Below are 25755 nucleotides of genomic sequence, written 5' to 3'. Positions count from 1 at the left end.
CCCAGCATGTCGGCATGCGACTGTTCAAGCTCGTGGAGGCCCTGTAATGGTGTGAGGCGTGTGCAGCTGGAATAATATGGAACCCCTGATGCATCTAGATACGACTCTGAGAAGCTACACGTTCGTAAGCATCCCATCTGATCACCTCCAACCATTCATGTCCATTGTGCAGCCCGACGGACTAGGGCAACTCCAGCAGAACAATACATCACCCCACGCGTCCAGAATTGCTAGAGAGTGGCTCCAGGAACATTCTTCTGAATTTAAACACTTCTGCTGGCCACCAGACTCCCCAGATATTAACGTTATTGAGTATATCTGGGATGCCTTCTAACATGCTCTTCACAAGAGATCTCCATTTCTTGTACTCTTACGAATTTATGGATTGGATTGATTTGGGGGAAGAGACCAAACAGCGAGGTCATCGGTCTCATCGGATTAGGGAAGGACGGGGAAGGAAGTCAGCCGTGCCCTTTCAGAGGAACCATCCCAGCATTTGCCTGGAGCGATATAGGGAAATCACGGAAAACCTAAATCAGGATGGCCGGACACGGGATTGAGCCGTCGTCCTCCCGAATGCGAGTCCAGTGTGCTAGCCACTGCGCCACCTCGCTCGGTACGGATTTATAGACAGCCCTGCAGGGTTCATGGAGTCAGTTGCCTCCAGCACTACTTCACCAGTTCAGACATTAGTCGAGTCCATGCCATGTCGTGATGCGGCACTTCTGCGTGCTCGCAGGGACCCTACACGTATTACGCAGATGTACCACTATCCACAGCAGAACCCCAGGTACCTTAGCCAACGTTAAAGGAAGTAAGAGATGCAATCAAGAAACTGAAAACCATAAAGCACCAGTATCAGATTGCATAACTGCAGAATTAGTTCAAAATGGGGGACAGAAATTGGTGGAAGTAGTTCACAAAGTGATAACTAAAGTATGGAAATCAGAGATGACACCTGAAGAGTGGCACGAGTCGATTCTGATGCCTATTTTTAAGAAGGGCGACAAAATGGATTGTAGTAATTATAGAGGGATATCGCTATTACCAGTATGTTCCAAAATTTTCTCGAATATTCTGCTAAGCAGGCTTAAACCATATGCAGATGAAATTGTGGGGGATTACCGAGCTGGTTTTCGAAGGAACAGATCAGCTATAGACCAAATATTCACCCTGCGCCAAATTTTGGAAAAGAAATGGGAATACAGTAAACCAGTTCATAATCTTTTCATACATTTTACAGAAGCATATAATTCAGTATTGCAATCAAAATTGTACATAATTCTTTTGGAACGTGGAATACCAAAGAAGTATGTTAGACTTATAGAAGCGAGTTTGAAAAACATAAAAGGTAGAGTACGCGTGGGGAAATTGGAGTCAGAAGAATTTGTAATAAAGAACGGACTTAAGCAGGGAGATGCCCTGTCTCCGCTACTTTTTAATTTAGTCCTAGAATATATTGTACGAATGGCAGCAGATAATTCAGAGGGTATGGCGTTAAATGGAAATATTCAGATATTAGGGTATGCAGATGATCTAAACATAATTAGCGATAGGAAAAAATCTGTAACAGCAAATGCGAATGCGTTAATCAAAGCTAGTGAAGATGTAGGTCTAATGATAAGTGAAGACAAAACTAAATACCTGGTTACTACAAGAATGCCAACAGCAGTAGATCAGGAAATGTTAAGAGTTGGAGACATGCAGTTTGAAAAAGTGAACACATTTAAATATCTAGGCGTGGAAATCACATCGAGAAATGAGATTGAATCCGAACTGAAGAAGAGATTACGGGCGGGAAATGCGTGCTACTTCTCACTGAATAGGTTACTTTCATCACGGATATTGTCTTGGAATTTAAAGATTAGAATATACAAAACTATTACTCTACCAGTTATGCTCTATGGGTGTGAGATTTGGTCTCTTACTGTGCAAAATGAAAAGCTGTTTCGAGTATTTGAAAACAAAATTTTGAGGAAAATTTTCGGAGCAAAAAGAGATGACATTAGCGGAGAGTGGTGAAAACTTCATAACGAAGAGGTTCACGAGCTCTATTCAAGCCCTGACATAATAAGTATTATTAAATCACGTAGGCTGCGATGGGCGGGTCACGTAGCTCGAATGGATGAGGGCAGGGCAGCGCGCAGAGTACTGGTAGGGCACTTAGAGGGAAAACGTCCTGTGGGGAGACCGAGGCGTAGATGGGAGGACAATGTGAAGGCTGATTTGAGTAGCCTAGGTATTGAAGGTGAATGGAAGGAAATAGCCCAAGACAGGGACAGATGGCGAAAACGCGTTGCTGCGGTAATGGACTCTCAAGTCCGGTATGACCAGTGAGTGAGTGAGTACCACTATCCTTGGCTCTTCAGTACACAGTATGTCACAGGTGAAGTACGATAGCGATATCGGTTGGTTTTTTAATCAATTTTCGGGGCTGTGAAGCAAGTTTGTATGGGGAACTGCTGTTAAGAAAGACTATCAGAACGTCGAACTTGTACAGAATCGGCGTTGGTGCAGTGTGGCTCGCTGGAAGTGATGTGGAGAAGAGCAATGTGTTACTTCTTTAGGTGAACAGATGTTTCACGCCGCAGAATTACTGTTTGCGTGGTATTGTATAACAAGTTGCACGTTACTTTATTTTTGAAGGTAAACGATGACGTCGCAAAAGCAGTGCGGCGGCGGCGGCGCGCCTGCAGCGGGCCAGAGAGGCAGGGGCCGGTTTAGCAGAGCGCCGATGGCTGCGCACGCTGTCGAGAAAGTGGCCGCCGCGAAAGTGGAACAGCTGCGGTCCGGTCCGCGCCGCGGAGCCCGGGACAAAAGCCGGCCGGCCGGTGCTTCTTGTTTTTGCTGTCCGGTCAACTCTCCGGGCAGCGAAGCTCGTCAATATTCACAGATCCTTCGCCCACTGAATCGTGTGCGCGCGTTACTTCTAATGACTGATGTCGGCCGTTGCGTGTGACCGACGGTGTGCTTATTACAGTGTTGCGCTGCGCACGTGCACAATTCAACGGCCGTGCTGCGCGGCACGTGTCCTCTACTGCTTCTCGCCTCCTTCACATCTGACGTTACTTTCATCCGTTCCAGTACCCCTGACTAGAGTAACATATCAAGTGTCTGATTACATAATCGTTGGCAGCTACTCACTTTTCACAAATTCTTCTCTTGACTGATCCGTGTCTGCAAAAAATCGATGTGCGATTTGTAGGTCCGCGTTGAAGCACACACTTTGCAAGTTAACCCAAACTAGTTTCTGCGTCAGCTTGCAGTCATCGATGTTCAAAAAACCACATCGAAAGTAGATTGTTATACAGCGGAATTTATTTTTAAAAACGTGTTTGTTTGGGATATCGAATAAGGCAGTTCCTGACATACTATACACACAAGTGGAGTTCCAGGGAACTGTGGAAACGTTCTTTACGTTCTCGTGGTCGAGGAAAGTTGTTTAGGTGATGTGATTTCGCTACGTGACTGCCGCACGGACGACGAATGAAACCTTTATCAGCGGGCCCGGATCAACTTCTTACACTGCAGTAATAGCGCACCTGGTTAGATAAGGGTCTCCAGAGTGGCTTTGGCCCGTCATACAAAACTATAAACCCCCATCTTTAACAGTACTGACATGAATCCCGTAGCTACTTGGCATTCACTAGAAGCAGTGCACCAGTAACAACCTCTACTTAATTTCCGAACCAGTTCTTTGTAACAGCCACCGACTCTCTGAAAATTAAAAACTTCAGTTAACACGGAAACAATGAGTTATATCCAACCTGACAAACCTTTCGAAGTCCTTTGTTTTGACCTACATCCTCTGGAGCTTGCAGTTCAGACCACACCCTGACATAAGGCAACTGCCGAAATACAATTAATACGCAAGCTTTGACTGAATCACAATGACGTCTCTCTAAATGGTCCATTCTACATAGGAGTAAAAACGTAACTGTCATTGCAGTCTTGTTCTATACACTTTTAATCTGCTAATCACTTTAATTATGTGCTTAGTAAATCGCAGTTGCTGAAAGAGTTATCACCTAAGCTCTACATTCAACAGTACGTCACTCCAAAAAGGGGGTCTCTCTGACTTCCCAGCGGAAAGCAGAAACTGAACGACTTCGTTCCAGAGAGATAATGGCCGGAGGAACTCTTTAACCCTGTACACCAGAGCACCCTCCGAAAGTTATTCAACATCTGGAACTCATTTACGGAATGAATGACTCACCTCAGAAACAAACATCTTAATTTTATTAACATCGTTAATGGTGTGCTTCTGCCTCTGACTACATCAGAACCTTCCGATTCTTAAACCACTATCTGCTGAACATAACTTGGTGATAACCAGTGCCATTAAAATAGTTGACGCGTAGGGACAGCGTTGCTTTTAAGTCATCAGTTCTTTGGTTCCTTTGATGCTGTGCCCCTCTTCTTAATCTCACATAATGGCACGAATATAAGTCTAGATTCGCATGTGCCCTCCCCTGTTAACTGCACACCTCTACCTTGTCTTTCTTCCTGTTTCTATTCTTGCTATGCCGTCAAAAGTTGCAGTGGCGTTTGGGGACGCCATCTGAGGCCTAGCCTCCTCAGCTGGGAGTACTTATGAGCTGGCACCTTTCTAAAGCCTCACCGTCGGAAATAGGTCGGCAGCGTTCTCCACTGCCACCTAACTGCAGTCCCAAAAACGAGAAATTATGCCACACATTGTGGACATGAAATCATTTCTCTACATCCATATTCCGCAGGACCCCGACGAAGTGGCGCAGTGGTTATCACACTGGACTCGCATTCGAGTGGACGACGGTTCAGCCGGCCGGGGTGGCCGAGCGGTTCTAGGCGCTACAGTCTGGAACCGCGCGACAGCTACGGTCGCAGGTTCGAATCCTGCCTCGGGCATGGAATTCTGTGATGTCCTTAGGTTAGTTAGGCTTAATTAGTTCTAAGTTCTAGGGGACTGATGACCAGAAGTCCCATAGTGCTCAGAGCCATTTGAACCGTTTGAACGACAGTTCAAACCCGCGTCCAACCATCCTGTTTCAGGTTTTTCGTGATTTCTCTAAAATCGCTTGAGACAAACGCCGGGACGGTTCCTTCGAAAGGGGGATTTTCACTGCCCGGGACTGGGTGTTTGTCTTGTCCTTATCAGTTCATCATCATCATTCATGACTGTGGCTAGATTGGACTGTGCAAAAAAATTTGACTGTGTAAAAATTGGGACTTTCTACGGGCGCTGATGACCACACAGTTGAGCGCCCCACAAACCAATCATCATCATCATCATCATCATCATCATCATCATCATCATCATCATCATCCTTCTTGAGAAGGGCACGGCCGACTTCCTTCCCCGTTCTTCCCTAATCCGATGGCAGCGACAGCCTCGCTGTTTGGTGCCATTCCCCGAATCAACCAACCAATGTTTCACAGGACACCTTACCGTGTGTGGCGGTGGGTATTTTGTTCCCCACTGTCACTTCTCCCCTTCCTGGTCCAGTCAGTTCGCGGGAAGAATGACTACTGTTAAGCCTCCTCATGAGTTTGAATATCTCTGGATTGACGGCCATAGTAGTTTTTTCGAGATTTAGGTAGGGTGAAGTGATATGTTGGCTGATCCTTTTAGAAACGTATGATGTCGGAACTTTAACTATAAATTATAGCGAGATGCGGAACGCCTCTCTTCTAGAGTCTGCCACTGGTGTTGGCTCAGCATCTCCGTGAAGTCTTTGCGGTTACTAAACTGAACCTGTAACGAAACATGCTGCGCTTCTTCCGCCTTCTCTGTTGACCCCATCAATCGTATACGGTAGGGATCCCAGACTGAATGACAATATTGAAGTACTGGACGAACGAATATTTTGTAAGCTCCTTTGTGGCCAGACAATACTTTTTGAGGATTCTTCCAATGAAAGTCTGGCATCTGCCTTCCAGCTTGTGTGTGTTCGTTCTAATTTATATCGCTCCGTACGCGTACTTCTTGATATTTTATGCATGTGACTGCCTCCAGCGATTGTTCTGCAATCGCATAAACATACAACAACGGGTCTTTCTGCCTGTTTATACGCAATACTTTATATCTGTTTACGTTGAGCATGACTTTCCAGCCCCTGCACCTGGAACTATCATCCGGTTCGGATAAGGCGCCGCTACTTAAAGTGGGTCTCGCGAGGCCCGGACACGAGGCGTTGCTGTCCGTGTGTTGGACGAGACGGCCTCGGATTGTGGAAACAGCGGCGGGTAGGAGGGTAGGCAGGTCGTAGCGGCGAAAGCAGTCAGCTGTTTCCCTGAAAGCGAGGCGAGCCGCGTCCCTCTCGAGCCGTTATCAGGGACGCGGCGAGTCAACAAGTGGCGCAAGCTCCTTATCGCTGCAGGTTGCAGCTCAACTCAAGTCAAGTCAGTCACAGTGCCGGAAGCTGCCGCCAGTGGCAGGTTAGTCGAGTGGAAGAAAACAACCGAGCGCCGGCGAGCCGGCTTCCGCTCGTTCCGTCGCGTAAACAACAGCTGGCTGGGGAAGCCAGGAAAGGGGCGTACCAGCAGCACTGCCGTATCTGGCTACTTATTGTAAAAGAATCGACTCGCATTCGGAAGGATGACAGTTCAAATCCGCGTAGGCCATTCTGATTTAGGTTTCCCGTGACTTCCTTAAATCGCTTCGGGCAAATGCCGAATTCGTTCCTTTGAAAGGGCGAGGATGATTTTCTTCCCCATCCTCTAATCAGAACTCGTGCTCCGTCTCTAATGACCCCGTTGTCGACGGGACTAATCTCCTCCTCCTCCAAGTGAATCATTCTAGCAACAAGAGCGCAAATAGTATTCAGTACCTGGCTTATAGGGCCGTAAATGTCGTCCAAAGGTAAATTATTTTGAACGAAATGTGTTCACAAGCAAAGACTATTTTTTTTCCAAGATGAGATCTCTCGCAAAAAGGAAACCACAGTGAAAATCTAAAATGTTTTATTTGCAACATTTAGCTTCAACATCCACCGACTTCCCTACATAGTCGCCGCTCCGACTTTGTCGTAGATTGGTACCAAGTTTCTAATACCCTCGTCATAGAAGGCAGCCGCCTGTGCTTTCCGCCAATCCTCTACGCTTGTCTGCAACCCATTATCTGCGCCAAACTGCTGTCTTCGTAGACAGCGGTTCATGTGCGCAAAGATATGAAAATCTGAGGGAGACAAGTGCGGGCTCTGTGGTGGGTGATCAAACACTTCCCATCTAAAACGCTACTGGTGCGCCTTTGTTGTAGCTGCAGTGTGCGGTCGAGCTTTGTCATGGAGAAGGGCTGTGATGTCACGCATGACGGTTACGATATGCGGGCTGCGTGAAAGCAGGCGGAACGACTCAGCATGAAGACATCAATTGACAGCATGCACTTCGCACTTGGCGAGAGACTATTGTTCTAGGCATCTTTACGTACTTACTGTGCCTCCAGGTGTGACACCATTGATGGGCAAACTGGGGACACTGCACAACACATATGCACAGAGTTTCATCGGGTTTTCACTGTGGTTTCAATTTCTTGACCGATCGCATCTTGAAGAAAAAAAATATCCCTCGTACATAGACAGTTTAAGTTTTATGGTCAAAAGTAGGTAAAAAGTCCTGTACATGAAGGTTCAGAAACAAATACTCGTTGACATATGAGCCACTTTGTCACATCGGAGCAATATCTCTGTTAACACCACAGGTTGTGCTCGATGCGACTTTCACACATTCTTACACCCCTTCATCGTCCTCCTCAAACTCGCCAACTCGTGTGCTGCCCTCGGATGCGGTTCCATCAATGGATCACACAGCCCTGTAACGCCAGCATTTAGTCAATGAATGAGCAAGTAAATCACTGCCCTTAAATGTCCCCACAACTAGCAATCTCAGAGGTTATGTCTAGGTGAATGAAGAAGTCATGCATGTCGATCTCACCGACCAATGCACTGCTCATTACACTTATGTGTCTTTAACTGTCGTACGAGACGGAGGAAATGAGGTGGCATCCCATCATGTGTAAATCATGTCCGTTGTCTTGCTGCAAGGCCAACGTTCTCAAATAGCTCCGCTGTTTTACTGGACCTTCATATAAGAAAATGGGGCACTTACTTTACACACCATGTATCAACTATTCTGAGCCTGAGTTTGAGTGTGTGCTGGTGAAACGAACTGTTATAGCAGCATAAACAAACATTAAATAAATATCGAATTCGTTACGATTTATTTGCTCTGTTAGATACATATACCACTAGTTTATAGTCTTCTCTTTTTGGAACGTGGTAATTATTTCCACCTGAAGTCGTAGCAGTGTGAACAACAGAGTGTCTTATGTAGGTTACCGACATACATGTAGCCAGCTGGAAGCAGCTTTTACCCACAGTACATGAATCAATGTTCAGATTTTTTGGTCCAATACCAAAGATTTCTACAATTCGTTATGAAATGACGGCATGAGACACTATTAGAAGTGATTCATCAGTCAGTTAGGGACGTACCTATCGGCAGCTTTGATGATCCCTTTGGGCAGGAGTTTTGTCTCTCTCTCTCTCTCTCTCTCTCTCTCTCTCTCTCTCTCTCTCTCACACACACACACACACACACACACACACACACGTTTTTCGTTATAGAGCTCATATCAAGTTGTACAAATTCTCTTAATCCAGGGATGCATATTTGACACAGGACGGTCAAGGAATAAGAATGCATATTATCATAGAATTACAGTATATCCGACGACCACCAGAAAGTTTGCCATCAAACTAATGACTATCTTCACTGCTAACCAGCACGTAATATTCAAGAATGTATGATGTAAAATAACACTAACAGTCACCAGTCTATCAGAGCAGAATGTCATCAGCAAAACGAAGGTAGTGAAGACAGGCCCCATATTTTTGCCAGTTTAGCGATCCAAAACCTTCCTCTAGGACCTAGTCAGAGTAGTTTTAGTGATAAGTAATCTCTTCTTTCAATTTTTAACTTTTCATGATCATCATCAAGTCTAATGGAAGTTGTAATATTGGCGTATTTGCTGTTTAGTAACTATACTGACATAAGTTGACTCAATGCCCTGTTTGTTTAGTGCTGTCACTACAGATTCAGGCGCTCTCTCACAGATAGCGGTATTTCATACTCAATGCTCAATTCTGTAATTTCTCTCGTATCGCAGGGAGAGAAATATCAGCCAGAGTGACACTCAGGAATATATAGGTGATCTAAAACAAAGAGGTATATGATTGAAGTGCAGCTAATCACAGAGGTCCGAAATGGGCTGTAATAATCGTATGGCAACGAAACTTTGTAGATAGTCTAATGCGTTAATGAGTAACTAATTTACGCAGAAAAAAATTTGTTCCAATTTTGGCAAATCTGGCGCTGCGCATGCAAGAAAGACGTATACAAATGTTTACATGTGTAATGGATTAGGACCGGTACGTGAGCAGAAAAGGTCAAGCAAGTGACGATGGCATAATGTTAATTTTATTATTAATCGCCGTTTACACAATTTGTTCAATATGAGCACCGGAGACAACGACAACGAGATGCTGCATCCGTAAAAACGACGTGATAATCAGTTGCGCGCAGCTGTTCCGTTGGAATCTGAGTAATTTGTTCCTACGAGGGCAGTTCAATAAGTAATGCAACACATTTTTTTTCTCGGCCAATTTTGGTTGAAAAAATCGGAAATTTCTTGTGGAATATTTTCAAACATTCTCGCTTCGTCTCGTATAGTTTCATTGACTTCCGACAGGTGGCAGCGCTGTACGGAGCTGTTAAAATGGCGTCTGTAACGGATGTGCGTTGCAAACAACGGGCAGTGATCGAGTTTCTTTTGGCGGAAAACCAGGGCATCTCAGATATTCATAGGCGCTTGCAGAATGTCTACGGTGATCTGGCAGTGGACAAAAGCACGGTGAGTCGTTGGGCAAAGCGTGTGTCATCATCGCCGCAAGGTCAAGCAAGACTGTCTGATCTCCCGCGTGCGGGCCGGCCGTGCACAGCTGTGACTCCTGCAATGGCGGAGCGTGCGAACACACTCGTTCGAGATGATCGACGGATCACCATCAAACAACTCAGTGCTCAACTTGACATCTCTGTTGGTAGTGCTGTCACAATTGTTCACCAGTTGGGATATTCAAAGGTTTGTTCCCGCTGGGTCCCTCGTTGTCTAACCGAACACCATAAAGAGCAAAGGAGAACCATCTGTGCGGAATTGCTTGCTCGTCATGTGGCTGAGGGTGACAATTTCTTGTCAAAGATTGTTACAGGCGATGAAACATGGGTTCATCACTTCGAACCTGAAACAAAACGGGAATCAATGGAGTGGCGCCACACCCATTCCCCTACCAAGAAAAAGTTTAAAGCCATACCCTCAGCCGGTAAAGTCATGGTTACAGACTTCTGGGACGCTGAAGGGGTTATTCTGTTCGATGTACTCCCCATGGTCAAACGATCAACTCTGAAGTGTATTGTGCTACTCTTCAGAAATTGAAGAAGCGACTTCAGCGTGTTCGTAGGCACAAAAATCTGATCGAACTTCTCCTTCTTCATGACAACGCAAGACCTCACACAAGTCTTCGCACCCGAGAGGAGCTCACAAAACTTCAGTGGACTGTTCTTCCTCATGCACCCTACAGCCCCGATCTCGCACCGTCGGATTTCCATATGTTTGGCCCAATGAAGGACCCAATCCGTGGGAGGCACTATGCGGATGATGAAGAAGTTATTGGTGCAGTACGACGTTGGCTCCGACATCGACCAGTGGAATGGTACCGTGCAGGCATACAGGCCCTCATTTCAAGGTGGCGTAAGGCCGTAGCATTGAATGGAGATTACGTTGAAAAATAGTGTTGTGTAGCTAAAAGATTGGGGAATAACCTGGTGTATTTCAATGCTGAATAAAACAACCCCTGTTTCAGAAAAAAATGTGTTGCATTACTTATTGAACTGCCCTCGTATGTACTGGACTTCAGATCAAGTAGAGATCGAAAGTGTCTCTGGTAAACGCGTTCTTTTACATATCCCGCCCCGAAAGTCAGGTGATCTTGCTCGTCGTGCACCTGGAAAACGTCTAGAGCTGAAAGGTTCGTGAAGGGTCGCATTAAGCAGATCTGTCCATGGGCAAGCAACATGAGGTGTTGCCTCACCTTGCATGAAAACAGTGGCTTCCACTCAGCTGCGGTCTTCCGAGCCATGAATCACACGTTATCTAAGGTGGTCTCGTAACGTGCATACATTACGGTAAACCTGGATGTAGCCCTTCAACGAAGAACGGGCCGAGAATCATATTTTTGTAAATCAACACGACACAGTCACATACGGCAAGTGCACTGGCTCTTCTTGCACAACATGCCGGATTATCGGTATCCCAGATTCTGCAGTTCTGTGTATTCACTGCACCCTTTCGTGTAAAATGTGCCTCGTCACTCCATAGAACAGTGCCCAACCGCATGTCAACTTCGATCCACACCAGAAACCGAAGAGCAAATTCAGAACGTTGCTGCGGATCATGAGGTTTCAGTTGCTGCATAATCTGTAGCAATGCAACATAGACAGCAACACTTTCCTTATTGTTGACCACGGGATGGGTAATTCTCGTGACACTGTAAGAGTACTAGCACTACTTGGGGCAAGGGCTGCATGGGCAGTTACAGCAACAGCAAGCTCATCAATAACTTCCAGCACGACAGGACGCGCTCCTCTTCCACATGCCACACCAAGCTCACTCGTGGTTTCGAATTTCATTTTCATCTTCTTTAAACCCTTTAACAATATCGACCCTCTCCTCAGACCTTTCAGTCGGTAATACTCTCCCTATGCAGCACTGTTACTGCCGCCGATAACATAAAACAGTTTCACTAACAGCGCACCGTCTCCCCTCTCGAGAGCCATATTGTTCAATCATGTTACGGCTTGTCAAATGACAGCGTGGATGTCATCGTCGAACACAGTGCACAGCGCAAAATTTGCACGTGGTGGTCACAACTGGAACTTTTTTCCCAACGTAAATCAGTTCCGCATTAACGCATTAGCGTATCTACCAAGGTTCGTTGCATGTGGTAATTACAACCCAAACTGGACCTCTGTGAGTAGCAGTAATTTAATTATACCATCCGGGACCAGAAAACAATTCCGTTGCCTCACGCGTCGTAAGGAACAACTACGAGCAGAACAACACAGAAGCAAACAACTTCCGCAATGGACTTGTGAGAATGGCGCAAAACGCGTATTTCACAGCAACAAACAGCTGAGCTGAAATCATGAGTTTTGTCAGGAGAGCACTCGTCTGCTAAACTGCGTTTCCACCACTAAATAATTAGGTTAGTAACCAGCAAAAGCTGTGTGCACGGCTCTTACCTAGTAACCCATCGTGACGAGCGGATATCTGGCGCCTAACACGCGTGTTGGATTTTAAGTACACTACTGGCCGTTAAAATTGCTACACCACGACGTGCTACAGACGCGAAATTTAACCGACAGGAAGAAGATGCTGTGATATGCAAATGATTAGCTTTTCAGAGCATTTACACAAGGTTGGCGCCGGTGGCGACACCTACAATGTGCTGACATGAGGAAAGTTTCCAACCGATTTCTCATACACGAACAGCAGTTGACCGGCGTTGCCTCGTGAAACATTGGTGTGATGCCCCGTGCAAGGAGGAGAAATGAGTGCCATCACGTTTCCGATTTTCATAAAGATCGGATTGTAGCCTATCGCGATTGCGGTTTATCGTATCGCGACATTGCTGCTCGCGTTGGTCGAGATCCAATGACTGTTAGCAGGATATGGAATCGGTGGGTTTAGAAAGGTAATACGGAACATCTTCTGGATCCCACCGGTCTCTTATCACTAGCAGTCGTGAAGACAGTCATCTTATCCACATGGCTCTAATGGATCGTGCAGCCACTTCTCGATCCCTGAGTCAACAGATGGGGACGTTCGGAAGACAACCATCCGCACGAACAGTTCGACGACGTTTGCAGCAGCATGGACTATCAGCTCGGACACCATGGCTGCAGTTACCCTTGACGCTGCATCACAGACAGGAGCGCCAGCGATGGTGTACTCAACGACGAACCTGGGTGCACGATTCGCAACACGTCATTTTTTCGGATGAATCTAGGTTCTGTTTACAACATCATGTTGGTCGCATCCGTGTTTGTCGACATCGCGGTGAACGCTCATTGGAAGCATGTATCCGTCATCGCCATACTGGCGTATCACCCGGCGTGATGGTACGGGGTGCCATTGGTTACACGTCTCGGTCACCTCTTGTTCGCATTGACGGCACTTTGAACAGTGGACGTCACATTTCAGATGTGTTAAGACCCGTGCCTCTACCCTTCATTCGATCCCTGCGAAAATCTACATTCCAGCAGGATAATGCACGACCGCATGTTGCAGGTCCTGTACGGGCCTTTCTGGACACAGAAGATGTTCGACTGCTGCCGTGGCCAGCACATTCTCCAGATCTCTCATCGATTGAAAACGTCTGGTCATTGGTGGCCGAGCAACTGGCTCTTCACAATACGCAGTCACTATTCTTGATGAACTGTGGTATCGTGTTGAAGCTGCATTGGCTGCTGTAACTGTACACGCCATCCAAGCTCTGTTTGACTCAACGCCCAGACGTATCAAGGCCGTTATTACGGCCAGAGGTGGTTGTTCTGGGTACCGATTTCTCAGGATCTATGCACCCAAACTGCGTGAAAATGTAATCACATGTCAGTTCTAGTATAATATATTTGTCCAATGAATACCCGTTTACCATCTGCATTTCTTCTTGGTGTAGGAATTTTAATGGCCAGCAGTGTAGAAACTGTGCACAAACCACGTCGGTCTAGAACACGATGCAGAGATCAGCAGGAGGCAGCAAACACTGTGGTCAAGATTAGACGCAGCAGGGGCAGTAGAAGCGCGGCCGCCACCCACTGGCTGTTTAGCGGGCTGTCGACTGCCGCGTCATTAGAGTCTCGCATTGGGGGCGTCACATGCGCGGTGGCCTCGTTACTCGCGGAGAAGCCGTGCCACGTACTGCTGGAACAGTTTGGCAGGCTCACCACCAGAGACAACCGTACGTAAACATGGCGTAAGGCCAGGTGAACCAACCGGCACCTGTAATAAAACGGGCATGCTATGAAAGAAAGGCTCCTCTGCAGCAGGGCATTTTCTTATTCGAGTATATTCGTGGACGCAAGCAAAACGTTTACAAAGTGGTGAATGTAATTTTTTCGTAATTCAAATTGTGGGGAAAACATGTTCTGTGTTGGCGGCATGCACACGGGCTAATGAAAAAATTTGCATTACTCAGTCTCCGTGAGCAAATATTTCTCGTGTTGCCAACCACAAAACTCGGGAGAAAATGTTTGTAGACGTGCATACATACATTTTCGTGTTACAAGTCAGTAGACAATCGGGAGTCTTACGAAATTCAAGAAAAGTGGCCGTTATCTATAGTTTTTGAGATTAGGAAATTTACTACAGGAATTGATAGAACTGCTGATTCGTCAGAGAAGTCACATTCCAGAGATAGCCGTGACACAAAGCAACAAGTTTTACTACTGTCAGATAAGGTGGCACTGAGCTCCGCCAGGGCGTTAGCAGCGACCATTGTTCGTCGTCGCTACAGACCAATCCGAGAGCCGATGGCCGCAGCACTTAAAAATCTTTTTATCCTGAAACTGCTAATTCCGGCATCGAAATTTAAATTATTTCAGAACTTCTCGCCATTTTACGAAATTACTCCATAAGGACTAAGATAATCGTAAATCACATAACAAAAGAATAGGCGTCCCATTTCTAGTCTCTAACATGTGGCGTAACTACCTCAGAAGAAAAAGATATCAGTAAGAAAATTAACACCGAACAAGACATAGATAGCACGAGTAGAGCATTAAAGGATAAAATGAATAGAGAAAGCCAAATTAAATTTTATAAGGCCATTTATATATGGAGCAGGAAGTTGGACAATAGGATCTAAAGACCTACGACAACTTGGAACATCAAACGTGAAGATCCTTAAATAAGTCAAGTGCTGCGTAAGAGAAGAGAGGATAAGCAATGAAAAAATAAGCAGAGAGCTGGGGATACAACCGTTAACTGAAAAAAAAAAAAAAAAAAAAAAATAATCCAACGAAAGCAGGATTGGAAAGAGCACGTGTTGTGTAGTTCATCCCAGAGAATCCCTCAACAATAGTGGAACAAGCAACGTGGGAGGGCCGAAGAAGGGATGGTGAGGCCACAACAGCCCATAAGGCCTAATCCTGGACTGACAGGAGGAGGTGGGGGGGGGGGGGGAGAGGAGGAGGAGGAGGAGGAGGAGGAGGTCACCGCCGGTAATCTTAGCGAAACGTATAGATGTTTCTGTTATCATATGGCGTCAGCTATCTCATGTACCTTTAATTGTAAATCTTTCAATACAACACTGCTAGTTTCCTTAGTGTTCATCTTTCACGCAGATTATCTTCCAGAGCAGTACAGTCACGTCTGAAAACTGCCACCTATTCGATGACGGTTGATGTTAATGAAGTGCCGTCATACATTGTTACCAACTTTGGACAAATTTCCATTGACGAAAAACAATGCAAAACAAACATTTTGTTGCTGAACTTAACTGAAGTCTGAAAATAAGTTACGTCTACCTCGGGAACCTGTCTACAGGTCTTGTCACCAGTGATAAGCTGCATCAGATACAAACCGACTTTGTCTGATAGCACAGGATGTCCCGTAATACAAACTAAACAATGCTGTCTGCGGAGTTAATTGAGTCAAACATAAAACTATGTCTGCCTGTCGTTAAAAACCATCGGGAACCATGGAAATGCTTAAAACAAAGATTTTTATAACGGCAAAGATTTTTATAACTACAAAGTATTCTAGATACGGGTTTGGTGGAGAGAGAGAGAAAAAACAAGTGTGTTACAGAGCCACAAAAACTAAACTATTCCGCAGATCGAGCTGACACTTGACTTACATGTTTCAAAATAATGAAAGCAAAAATCTTTCACAGCTAAGCTACCTATGGGCTAGAACGATAACTTTTTTCACTGTCATCATAAGCCTCGTGAAAGGAATAAGAACGAAGATTAGCGTCTGACTTTCCTTTGACAAAAGCTTCATTAGAGGCGGAGCACAAGTTCGGATTAAGGAAGTCGTCAGCGTCCTTCTCCGTGGAGCCATCCCGGAACATTCCTCAAGATATTTAGGGAAACAATGTAAATCTCAGCTGGATCTGAATCACCACCTTCCAGAATGGAAGTCCAGAATATTATCATTATCCCACCTCGTTCGGTGTAACCTTGTACGAGGGCGTGCTGGAAAGTAAAACTTTTCATGTGAAAACTCGTAAAGTTTTTTTTAAAGAGAACAAACCTTGATAACATTCTACATCTTTATTCTTCATGTCTACATATTTATTTTTCGACATAGTCACGAATTTCTCCCAGCGAGAGACCAGTTTGGTTGATTCGGGGGAGGGGACCAAACAGCGAGGTCATCCTATCGGATTAGGGAAGGATGGTGAGGGAAGTCTGCCGTGCCCTTTCACAGGAACCATCGCGGCATTTACCTGAAGCGATGTAGGGAAATCACGGAAATCCTAAATCAGGATGGCCAAACGCTTATTTGAACCGTCGTCCTCCCGAATGCGAGTCCATTATGCTAACCACTGCGCCACCTCGTTCGGTGAGAGACCATTATGTTGACATCGTCTCTGTAGAATGACTGACTTTGTTGACGGAGCCACAACCTCACCTCCGCTTGCATCGCTTCAGCACTATCAAAGTCAAGTCCTCGAAGGCGTTGTTCAAGTTTTGGAAACAGATGAAGCTCTGTCGCATGTGTTGCGATTAGTAACAGTTTCCTTCGTTACGAGCACGAACAACCCAACGTCACAAATTACTGGTATCGATAGAATCATCATCGTACAAAGTTTTCATTACTCTATGCATTTCAGTTGGAGGCACGTTTTCTGCGGTTATACACTCGATTGCAACAGGCTGTTTCTCACGCACCGACATAGTTACGTTACACACACAGTTATATGCTATAATTCGGAGCCGTCTAGCAGCAGAGGGTTGCAACTTGTGTCAGCGAAGCAGGGAACTCGACCAAGTAATATGCGTGACGTGTAATACTTCTACCAGTATTGAGTACAGAATAAAAAAGTCTGACGCATTACTTTTGAGCACGCCCTCGTGACAATTTGTTGTATGTCCTCTGACTGTTTCGATGTGGCCCACCACTGTTGTACCAACCTCTTCCCCTCTGAGTAACAATAACTATCAACGTCCTTAATTGTTTGTTGGGTATATTCTATTTTCTTTGTTTGTCTATAGTTTGAGTCCTCTACGGGTCCCACTGGTACCAAGGAAGGTATTATCCAATCTCTTAGTATATGTACTACCATCCTGTCGCTTCTCCTGGTTAAGTATGTCTTTAATAGGTACGTCTTTAATAGCCGATTCGGCGGAGAAAGTAATTTCTTATCAGTTCACTTAGTTTTCACCTTGCCCAAACATCAGGTCCCAAACTCTTCTATTCTCTTCTTTTCGATTTTCCCATAGACCACGATTAACTGCCGCACAATGCTTTGTTGCAGTTATACATCCTAAGGTGCTTTATTCTCAGTTAAGGCCAAATAGTCTCCTTGTCTACTTACGTGCTCCTAGCTTCGTCCGTCGTGCGCTATTTCGCTTCGTAATCAGCAGGATTCCTTCACTTCCTCTACTATGTGGTCCTCGATTTCTATGTTAAATTTATCAAAAATATCATTTCTCCTTTTCTTCGCTTCTCTCTTAGCTGTAGTTTCAATCTTTGCTTTAGTTCATTAGACTGTTCACTCCATTCAACAGTTCTTTCAATTACTTTTCATCGTCACAGATGATAGTTCTTTCACACTGAATTCAATTATTTTTCGTCGTCACAAATAATAGTTCTTTCACACTGAATTACAGTTCCACATCTGGACCTTTCTACCATTTCCTTCATTGCTCCTTTGACACAGATCCCGAAAGAAGAAGCGAAAGGCCGGAGTCCTGCTTTACGCTCTTTCCGTCTTTCATTCTTACTACTCTCTGTTTCTTGTAAATGTTGTACAATCCACGTCTTTATCTGCAGCGTATACCAGTTTTTCTGAGGATTTCAAATATCATGCACCGTTTTATACAGTTCGAAGTTTTTCCTAGGTGAACGATTTTTTTTTTTACAATGTTTTTATTAGTTGGTTTTCTTGTCTGTTTGGTACGAATTTTTGAATTGATATAAAATTAACTTACCAGCGTGCTAGGACTTTGAATTTCAAACACAGCTCAGAGCGAGATCGTAATGCAGCAATAACTCTTTGTGTAGCGCGTGGTGGAGGGTACTACGTGTACGACACAGCATTTCCCCCTTTTCATGTTCCCGTCGCGAAGGTACGTGGGAAAAGAGATTGCTGCTAAGCCTCCGTACGAGATCGAATCTCTCTCATTTTTGCCTTTACGGTATTTTTGCGATATATATGTAGGAGGAGACGATGTACTGACTGAGGTAAAGATAAACAGAAAGAAACCTGAAATTTCCCACATGTCTCTATTGTAATCTACCCAGAATGTTTGCATGATTGAAAAGAAGACTAAAACGCAGAAAATAATTATTTAAACAAAAATTAGTTTTTACTATATCTTGCCCCATACAGATAGTCTTGCCCCATTTGTGATTGCGATTTCTTAATAGCTATCATCATATTTGTAAGAATTAAAAAGAAAATTTGAGGCGCATGCAATACATAATTGATGCATGAATAGTTCACCTTCTTAATATTACACGACTTAATAATTAATTAATAGTTCACATTGTTATTGTCATCTACTGCATGCGCATTACGCTTTTCGTTTTAAATGCTAACGATACTTTCACACATATCAAAAATTCGTAATCACAAATTTTCAGGATTTTCTGTATACGGTTAAGAATCTGTATGGCGCTAGGAGAAATTATTTTATGTTTTCCAACCTTCATTTGAAAAGGTGTTGTATCAAAAATTCATTTTTACTTAAATAAGCTTAAATCTGGTGTCCATTATCAAATGCAGCTTCACAGCTTTACGTTTCCTGCAGCTAAACTGATCCTGAGGGTAGAGTTAACGCACAGAACTCTTTACGGAAGGCACGGTGGTCAGCCGCGGCAGAAGCGGCAGCGGCCGCTCCGGAAGCCTAGCCGAGGAACCAGGGCGGTCTCTCTCTCTCTCTCTCTGTAAGAAGCGGAGGCTCGGCGTATGGCGCGCGCGCCAATCCATTATCCCGCTCGGACTGCCGGCTTTCTCTGCTCCGCTGTGCTGTACAGAAGGAGCTCCCTGCTCTGCTGCGTCGTGTCGTGTCGCCGCAGACTGCAGGGCGGAACACACTGGCTCTCCCCCGGCACTCGCGTGTCGCAGGCACGGATGCCACCAAACGCACGTCACTGGCGGGCTACCACACTTTGTACACGAGAATTCTCCCGTCGCCGATCCGACGCGCTCACAGTGTCCCTACCAACACAACGCTTTATACGAGGAACTGGCGCGGCACAATCGACTGCCCCGCTGTCGTGCGCAGCAGCGCCGACACACTATAAAGGCGAGGCGGTTACACGTCAACTAGCTGGCAACCGCGGCGTCCATCATCAATTTTCATAACGATTACTCCTGAACAAAATTTTATAATGAACCGAGACGCCTCGATCAGAGGGCTTTCCCACGGTGACAATTTCAGAAATGAAGGTAACACACGTACGAGTTTTAATGAAGTAAATTAGTCTTGTAAATGGATCATTTGGAAGGAGATTTATCAAAATATTTTGAAAGCGTAAAAAACTAATACGCCCAATATCAATTCTCCATGGACATTTTCTTTGGTTTATGCTCTCTTTAATGGCTTCGAACCACCATAAAATAAATGCCAAACTGGTGGGACTGAAGGTCTCAACCACGAGCTTCGACGTCTCCTATTCGTAGGATATTGACAATCGATTTTTCAAGACTGTTCCTCGCATTTTCGTTTCTTCCCAGCACTACCTGTGGTATTTAGCCCCTCTTTTAGCCACATGGGCGTCAACTTCCGCCTTTTTAATGTTTCATTACTGTAATTCTTATCAACATAATTAACGACGGGATTTCGCCTACCTTAGTTTCATATTATAACGCTCCAAAATAAGAGTGGAAATCAGGAAGCGTAAAACGTTTTTCTTGTTGGTGAATGTCGGAACTAGCCACAAAAAGTTTTTGAACGTTTAGTTTCACTGTCATAACCGGTTTTGCGGTACCATACCCACCTTCAGATGGCTAACATTTTTCCTTACATAGACGTTTTGGTTAACAGCATGTTTCTTTAGTCAGTACCGCCATTTGACTGTTTTTTATTTGCAGTGTTACATTTAGACGATCATGATTTCGACTTCAAAGTGCCATTATTAAGTGTTTTAATGTTATACAGTGCCTAAGATCGCACAGTATGCCATCTTAGGCACTGTATAACATTAAAACACTTGATAATGGCACTTTGAAGCCGAAATCATGATCGTCTAAATGTAACACTGCAAATACAAAACAGTCAAATGGCGGTACTGACTTTAAAGAAATATATTACGACTGTGGCCCCACATTATGAAAAAATTATTAACAGCATGTTGTCTGCTCTATACTCAACATGAATATTAAGAGTATTTATCAGTTGCTTCATTAATAAAAATACGCTAAAAAGAGAGAGAGAGAGAGAGAGAGAGAGAGAGAGAGAGAGAGAGAGAGAGACAGATAGAGATGGAAAATAGTTGTGTTCACTTACATACATTATGGCGTATTTTTATTAGTGAAGCAACTGATGAAGTGGCATTAAATACCCAAATATACTTGTGCAGTGTAGAGCTGACACCTGCTGTTAACCAAAACATCTACGTAACGAAAAATGTTAGCCATCTGCAGATGGGCATTGTGGCCCGAAACCAGTTATGGCAGAAAATAAAACATTCATAAAGTATTTGCGTCATTCACTATCTATCATTAACGGCCGCGGAGTTCACAAGATCCAACAAGGATAAAAAAAGAACCATCATTCTGTTAACAGTGTTTAGAATCCGTAAGTTAACGAAACGAACGAGCTGCCTCTTCACCACTGAAGCTCATTGTCTCCCCATATGTGTGAGACCGCTTCCTCTGGCACTAGGTCTCTCAACTTAAGAACCAGCACCGGCTTTCGGTGACGCTGCAGTTCAACAGGGTCCAAACGCAACTTTTCCAGAGTGCAGAGCATCGACTACAAACAAACGACCAAGTTACGGAAAGAGCTACAGCTGAAAGACAGAACATTACAAAAGGGTGATGTAAAGTATACTGTACTTCACGAATGTCACAAGGCTCATATTCATTAGGTATTCGAAGGAACCAACATGTGGCAGCGCATTTCCAGATTATGAGAGGATAGCAGAATTAATTTGACCAATATCTCTCGTTTTATTAATTCTTACGCGACTTGTTCTTAATTTGTTAATAATAATTTTTTGCAATGTGTTCATTAGGCGACACCACACAGCACTTAGATCTTACTGTACTATCGGCTGTTACGAAAGCCCTTTATTATTGACAGTCATTTCAGTTATCAAGATAATGAGGCACAGGAACAGAGCCCAATACTTAAAATCTGAAAAAGAGTAGGTCTTATGAAGAATATTTAGCTGTTATGATCAGACCCTGTTGATCAGTTAAATGTGAAACATCTGAGAGATAGAAAGATGTGAAAGCTATCACTGGCATGTTTGAAGTTTGTTTTCTGAGTAAAATGTTGGACAGAACGTGTTCACCACCACAACAGCAGCAGGTTTAAGGCAGTCGACAAAGTTTATTTCGCTGTGACAACGCCGGCCAGTGCAGTCCAATCCCAGGACGCCCAGTCACAAGTACACTACTGGCCATTAAAATTGCTACACCACGAAGATGATGTGCTACAGACGCGAAATTTAACCGACCGGAAGAAGATGCTGTGATATGCTTAGTGATATGATTAGCATTTCAGAGCATTCACACAAGGTTGGCGCCGGTGGTGACACCTACAACATGCTGACATGAGGAAAGTTTATAACCGATTTCTCACACACAAGCAGCAGTTGACCGGCGTTGCCTGGTGGAACGTTATTGTGATGCCTCGTCTAAGGAGGAGAAATGCGTACCATCACGTTTCCGACTTTGATAAAGGTCGGATTGTAGCCTATCGTGATTGCGGTTTATCGTATCGCGACATTGTTGCTCGCGTTGGTGGAGATCGAATGACTGTTAGCAGAACATGGAATCAGTGGGTTCAGGAGGGTAATACGGAACGCCGTGCTGGATCCCAACGGCCTCGTATCGCTAGCAGTCGAGATGACAGGCATCTTATCCGCATGGCTGTAACGGATCGTGCAGCCACGTCTCGATCCCTGAGTCAACAGTTGGGGACGTTTGGAAGACAACAACCATCTGCACAAACAGTTCGACGACGTTTGCAGCAGCATGTTGCAGATCCTGTACGGGCCTTTCTGGATACAGAAAATGTTCGACTGCTGCCCTGGCCAGCACATTCTCCAGATCTCTCACCAATAGAAAACGTCTGGTCAATGGTGGCCGAGCAACTGGCTCGTCACAATACACCAGTCACTACTCTTGATGAACTGTGGTATCGTGTTGAAGCTGCACGGGCAGCTGTACCTGTACACGCCATCCAAGCTCTGTTTGATTCAATGCCCAGGCGTATCAAGGCCGTTATTACTGCCAGAGGTGGTTGTTCTGGGTACTGATTTCTCAGGATCTATGCACCCAAATTGTGTGAAAATGTAATCACATGTCACTTCTAGTATAATATATTTGTCCAACGAATATCCGTTTATCATCTTCGTGTAGCAATTCTAATGGCCAGTAGTGTATAAGTGCAGATACCGGTGACAGAGGACGGCGTAATGAGCAATATTACATCAGCATTTACTTCATTTGCTGACAAACAATTACAGCTATTACGAGTAGGGTCTTCATACATACAAGAGTATGTGCAAAGAGCATACCATTAATGCCGATTTTCCCCTGGGCAGCAAAATGTTTCAATGGCTCTGAGCACTATGGGACTTAACATCTGAGGTCAGCAGTCCCCTACACTTAGAACTACTTAAACCTAACTAACCTAAGGACATCACAGACATCCATGCCCGAGGCAGGATTCGAACCTGCGACCGTAGCAACCGCGTGGTTCCGAACTGAAGCGCCTAGAACCACTCGGCTACAGCGTCCGGCCCTGGGCAGCAAGTCAGGTGTTGAAGTGTAAACGTTTAGTCTATAGTGACAGGAGTCTTACTGGTGCAGTTACGACCGTGCAGAGAACACCATGTAGTAAACAGTGTAATGCGTTTGCCGTAAGACTGTACGAAGCTCTGAAAAACCAACCAACGGAGTCATGTGTGTAGATCTGCACTTCACCTGTTGCACGCAGTATATAACAACAGATTGCAGGCCGAAGGAGAAGACCAGTGCCTGAGGCGCCGGGCAGCTGTCGGCTTTCCTTCCTCTCTCGCTGCTGCTGCTCATGTCTTGCGCGCTCCGCAGCCACAGCGACCGGAAAGCTGAGGCTGTGATGCAACACCCCGCGCAGTCCCGCTACGCTATTAGCTGCGCCCGACACTGCCTCCTCTCATAATGAGCGCCATCTCACTCTCCCATCTGCGGGCAAACGTCCACCGCAAACACTGCAGTCCCAGCTACCAGTCATCTCTGCCGAGGAAACTACTCCCGTAGGCGCGTGACCATCTCTGCCTTGCATTCGCTAACATTCACAATTTGTTTTGTTGCTAGCAGACGGAATAATTAGCATTACATTGTGTTCTTTCCTCCTATTTTTCCCTACAATTTCCTGAAATCTTAGGCGCAGTAGCGCTCAGCAAGTTCCGCGTTTTGTATATCAAGTGGTCCTCATTTGCTGTGCGTTTAAAAGGGTGTTGCGAACGATGTGAAATGGGACGAACACGTAAAGTTAGTACTGTTCCAGCGTTTGGTGTTCTTACCAAGTAGACGTAACAACAGACATCGAACGAGTTCAGAGACGCACAGCTAAGATTGTATGAGGTCCGAATAACCCATATGTACGTCTGATAGAGGTGAAATGATACTACGTGGTCCACAGACCTTCTCAAGTCTCAAACATCTGTGATGTATGTATGCAGACTGGCACGACTAATGAAAATTTGTATCAAGGCCGGGATTCGAACCCGGGTCTCCTGCTCACTAGGCAGAAGCGCCAATCACTACGCTACCCTGGCACAGTGGCTTTGGACGATCGCACGGACTGCCCTAGCAAACCTTCCTCGTCAATCCTAATTCGCATTCAGCGCCTGAGCCCATTGGTATTTCACGTAAACTCTAACAGCATTGCATGGTCTGTCGAAATATAATGGAATAGCACCTCAGCATCAAACGAAACACGGAATCCTGCCTGAAACCCAGGTATAGGTGCTTTAATCAAATGAAACTATATGGTTCCAGAGGTGCCAAGGTGGCGTAGTGGATAGCGCATCTGCGTAAGAGCAGATCCTGGTTCGAATCACGACCTTGGGACAAAATTTCGATTGTCGCTTCAGTCTGTGTACACACACACAACAGAGGTGTTCAGGGAACGCAAATGGGATTCTTTGGAAAAAATGTGACGGCGTTTTCGCGAAAGCCTTTTGGGTAAATTTAGGGGACCGCTATGCGATCATTCTGCTGCCATTACAGGATGTAGGGTGCCAGGAGAAATAATCAATATTCATAGATATGACAGGAACAATAATTCGAAGCGAAACAGTCTAGTAAACATGCATCCTTAACAGCTATGAGCAGTTCTTCATCTTCGATACTGTCCAATCAATCTCTTCTACTGCGAGCTCTGTGTTTTCCATATTTTGGGAGGAAGTAGTGAGGATCAAAACATGAAAAAACGGTCTAGTAAACACGGGCTATAAAATATATACCTGAAGAGTTAAGAGCACTTGTTCATATTCACTACTGTGAAGCACACCTCTGCTAGCTCATAGCTCTTGAGACATGCATTTTAGATACCACGTTTACTGGACTTTTTAGCCTCGAATGTTTGTTCCTGTCATGTCTCCGAATACTGACCATTACTGGCCATTCCTCCTGCGGCACCCTGTCCATAGTGTCGAGATAATGAGAATGACATAAGAGCGATTACGGCGTGTACAGAGGCAGGCAGGCATTTTTATCTGCCTCAACACCCGGCAGGAGCAGGACAAATAAATTGCAATTATTATACAAATACCATCCACCATGTTCTGTACAATGGTATGCGAAGCCAGAGTTTAATACTGACGAAGATGATGTGTCTGAGAAACACATCGCTTCAAAGGTGCTTATGAAAAAACTACATCCTTTTTTGTTATTTCCAGCTGGCAGCAAAAACTCATAGGAGATGTTCAAAACGACATAATCTGGCTTATACGTACATACCAATTTCTTGGACAGAGGACCGTTGCACGTTTTCGAAGACACCGAATGGTATTCAAAGATTTCGCAGCTTACCGCCACATTTTGATTAAGCGAGTCTGCAACCGGAATATCTGATGCACAAAATAATGATGTTCACGTTTCTCCTCAAAGGTCCCTGCACAGATTAGAAACCAGAGCGCTGAGATCGGGTGAAAGAGCTGACCATGGAACTGGTTCTCTGGTGCCAATCGATCTGTCACGGTAGACACAGTCAGTCCATCTCCAACCAAATGACTAAAATGTAACCATAAAAATTTTTCCATTACGA

At 44.9% G+C, this 25755-nt stretch overlaps 1 protein-coding gene and 1 non-coding gene across 2 annotated transcripts in view; both read right to left on the bottom strand.

Annotated features, from left to right (window-relative positions):
• LOC124794882 (mitogen-activated protein kinase kinase kinase 13) overlaps window positions 1-25755 on the bottom strand; it is a 389688-nt gene that overhangs the window by 214593 nt on the left and 149340 nt on the right. The window lies entirely within an intron of this gene.
• Trnat-agu lies at window positions 24191-24262 on the bottom strand. The gene has a single exon. It is a non-coding gene; the product is annotated as a tRNA-Thr (tRNA).

Source organism: Schistocerca piceifrons, chromosome 4, assembly GCF_021461385.2.
Source record: "Schistocerca piceifrons isolate TAMUIC-IGC-003096 chromosome 4, iqSchPice1.1, whole genome shotgun sequence".
Taxonomy (NCBI): domain Eukaryota; kingdom Metazoa; phylum Arthropoda; class Insecta; order Orthoptera; family Acrididae; genus Schistocerca; species Schistocerca piceifrons.
The sequence above is the reverse complement of the archived record's forward strand: the minus strand, read 5'-3'. Positions and strand labels throughout refer to the sequence as shown.